At 41.6% G+C, this 3,935-nt stretch overlaps 1 long non-coding RNA gene across 1 annotated transcript; it reads right to left on the reverse strand.

The window, feature by feature from the left end:
- Positions 1 to 1,403: 1,403 nt before the first annotated feature.
- On the reverse strand, positions 1,404 to 3,717 carry LOC119348589. The gene is made up of 3 exons (XR_005169032.1): positions 3,229 to 3,717; positions 2,879 to 2,961; positions 1,404 to 1,726 (listed from the first exon to the last, which is right to left on the reverse strand). It is a non-coding gene; the product is annotated as an uncharacterized LOC119348589 (long non-coding RNA).
- Positions 3,718 to 3,935: the final 218 nt, after the last annotated feature.

The following is a 3,935-nucleotide window of genomic DNA, read 5'->3' on the forward strand; positions in this document are numbered from 1 at the left end:
TGAAGAGGTCACAATAATTTTCATGAAAAATCAGGTGTATGATTCGGAATTTCTTTTTTAACCATGCATGCTTCAGATTCCACGAAAAGGCCTTATTCCCCGTGCATTGAAATGAAAAAAAAATCATCCCTCATACACACACATGACAGCAACGACGAATCCCTTCAAATCTTTCACAATGGCACACGAGAAACAGCATGATAAGTGGTGTCGCGCAAAGTTCATAAGGTTGTATTATTTGTGAAATGTACTCAACATGTTTCCAATTTATTAGACAACAGAAATATCAACGTTAAGACTGGATTTTCAAAATACCCCATATAAAGAAGATATTAATAAAGGTTGCATCATAAATGGAATTTTAGGAATGATGATTAATATAATAGCATATTTCAAATCTACACATCTTTTTAAAGGGATTTCTATATATAACATGTTAGATTTAGAGTCAGGATTTGAAAGTGATTAATATAATACCATATTTGAAATCTACACATCTTTTTAAGGGATTTCTATATATAACATGTTAGATTTGGAGTTAGGGTTTGAAAGTTATGAGTTTTTTTGAAATATTTGAATATGTCCAAAAATAGAAAGAATGAAAATAGGGTAACTGGTACATTGTGCAGCCCATCTGCTAAGTGACGCTGGGGCGAGTAGTAATATCCTACGCCTACCAACATTAATTGGAGAGAAAAAGAAGAAAAGAGAGAAAGGCGAATCGAACCTGGGTCTCCCAGGTCGAGAGATGAGGCTCACACCACTACGCCAGCCACCCGCAAGTTGTTGACTACATGGGCTTAACGTTAATAACCGAGCCTCCCGCGGCTTTTAGAAGGGGCAAACCGAACCGTTTTTTTCACTTACCAATGGCATGGTGGGTAATTCTTTACAACCTCAGGGGTAGTTTTAATGACGGACGACAGAAACCCAATTCTCTTTATTATTTTCATCTTAATAAGGTTATTATGCTATAGGAGAATAATAATATAATGGGTACTTTCCAACAACAAAGAGGATACTACCTTCTCATACAACAATGAATCATACCGTAATGTATCCACAGTGTGAACCTAAGGTATTGCACGCAGTCTGCCATGGTTAAAATCTTCATTTCAACCATTAAAATGGATTACCCAAGCCCTTGTTATGAAAAGAAGTGATCATTGATGTATCATATATGTACTGTGGGATATTGAACTGAAGGGAGTTCAATTACCATGTACAGAATTATTGCTGTCCATCGCAATCTGAATTCTAAACTCTATGTTTTAGAATAGGAACTTGTATCTAACAAGCTCGACTTCCAAATTAACTCCCAAAGATGAGTACCAACACAACATGAAGACCAGTACATGTTAGAAAAAAAATAGCTACATCATATTATGTGGATTAGCATTAGCTTGCCCTGATTAAATAACGTGTAATAGAGCAAGAGAATCAGACCCGCAAAACCATCTGTAACTAATCAAACTCACATCTCAAAAACTGAATCCACCTCTAAACTGAACCAAAACATGATTTGTATTCAGATTGCAAGTGTCATCCAGATTTGGGGCTAAAGTCGAGAGATGGGAGAAGCTCACCACACTAGGAGGGAATGAAAGCCATTGGTGAGCTTGTACACGTGAGATAGGACACAGGGGCCAAGCGGGTGCTGGACTTGCTGCTCCATCTCCTCCGGTGAAGAGAGCTCGTCAGGGATGGACGCTTCAAGGAGGGCGTCCTGTACGCCGTTGGATGGGTGGAGAAGGCAATAGGCATTAGTAGCACAGAAATCAACCCTAATAAATAGTTCATATTTGATAACACAAGCAGCCTTTCCAATATGATGATTCTCAAGAAAGAGAAAAACATTATCCAAGAAATCAAGAAACAAAAGCGAAATGCTAGATAGCAGCATAACCATTCATTCAGGGAACATAAGAGGTGGCAAAAGCAGCAGCAGGTAATCCTTATAACTAGAGGCTAAGCATCCAGAGTTGGCTACAGTTAGTACTTCATAGCAACTAACACCGGCCTACTTCATAGCAACTAACACCGGCCAATAAAAAGTAGCACAAGTACTAGATACCTATGAGGGTGTGAACTTGGTGCCAATCAGTTGGCCAACCTTGTGGATATGGAGATCTTGTTTGTACCAGTACAATTAGCAAGCAGTTGTCTATTATTGAAGCCATTTCATTTGCAACAGTATCATAATAAAAATGTAATGTAAAATCCTGGTGTTGTGTACTAGCACTATAGCAACAGTACTTATCAGAAATTACATTATAGCTTCTTAAAAATGGAAAGGAAGAATTGCATCCTCAATCAAGTATGCTGGCAATCAAGGCCGGTCCTGAGATTTCAGGGGCCCAAGGTGAACTAGAAAACAGGGCCCCATACAAAGCATGGCACCAAAAAGAGTGATTTATATCGACCAAAGGTGATATATATTGTTTTGAAGAGCTTTATGATGAACGATAACAAGGTGTAACCATTTGAAAAAAAGGTGTGAAGCTGATATATGTACACAATGTGATTGAAATTCATGTAAAGAAGAACAGTGGTATTAGATCTTATGGCATTTCTATTTTTTGTTGTTGGAAGTTAGACAAATGGAAGACAATAACTTATCTTTTGCCAAAATCATTTTCCCTCAGTTCTAGTACAAGTTTGTAGTATTTCTACAGGCACAATCCGACATTCAGACTTGGACCAATCTAACAAAATGAGATTAATTTTGGAAGCTGATATAAATACAGTCAGAGGATTGACCATGGATTTTCAGCATGAATTCATCATAAAATTCGCCTAGCTAGAATTAACAAGACATGACCCAAATCATATACAAAATCGGCGGAAAAGAAAGCACAGCAGAACCCCATGTTGTTACCTCTTTGTCAACCCAACAGAACCCCCAATCAGCCGATTAGGCAGATAAGTATGGCGCACTAGTTAGATGGCTGTCGCAGAACCCTATAGGCAGATAAGCATGGCGCATCAGCAATCCTGTTTGTTAAAAGAGTATTTTGTCCATGTGTAGAAACAAATACAGAAACTGATCTTGATAATATTTGGCATACCCAATAACAGATTAAGGTGCATATTTGATAGCACAAGGAGCAATTTTTCCCAAAATTAAAAATAAGATTACCAAGCTACAGACTAACCATATCCAGCACAAGCAATTTGTCCCATCAAATGTTTACTAACGGCAGTATAGGCACAATAACACAACCTTACCTAGCGCCATAGCCATTGTTCAGGGGCGGGGCGTGCGTATGCTGTACTGGCGCTTCTCCTTGGAGTTTGAGGATGAGGAGCAGCACATGCACTCGCCGCAGCTGTCGTCGAGCAGGACAAGCCATGGTGCCCACCCTCGTCCCGGACGGGCGGCTGCAGGGTGCGCCGCGTCCATGGATCCTACGGGATGAGGTCCTCCGTGCCTCGTTGCTCAAGGTGGACCATCAGGAAGCGAGGGCGCCCATGGGGGCGCTGTAGACGACGGAGAAGAGGCGCCATAGGCGGCCGTAGAAGGGCCGACGACGAAGGCGATGCCGGATGCCGAAACCCTAGCACGGGAAGTGGTTTTGGGCAAGCAGTTGAGGTCGAAAGGGGGAAATCTTGCCGGAGGGAAGGATGGATCCAAGCAAGGCGAGCTCGGTGGTGTGCTCCACCCCGGCAATATCCACCGGAATCACGCGAATCGGGAGGGGCAGCTGTGGCGGCTGAGGGAATGGAGGAGAGAATGGGGGTTAGGGTTAGATGGGTGTGGACTTTGGATTAAATAAGCTGGCTCGAAATTTTTGCCACCGCCCGCATCAGCGACTTAAAATTTTGCACGTCCACGCGCGCTCTCGAAACTTCTGGCGCGTCCACTTTTTATTTTTATATATGTATATATACTGTTGACTACATTCAACTGACATATGGGCCAACCCACCAGCCAC

This window comes from Triticum dicoccoides, unplaced genomic scaffold, assembly GCF_002162155.2.
Source record: "Triticum dicoccoides isolate Atlit2015 ecotype Zavitan unplaced genomic scaffold, WEW_v2.0 scaffold97222, whole genome shotgun sequence".
Lineage (NCBI taxonomy): Eukaryota > Viridiplantae > Streptophyta > Magnoliopsida > Poales > Poaceae > Triticum > Triticum dicoccoides.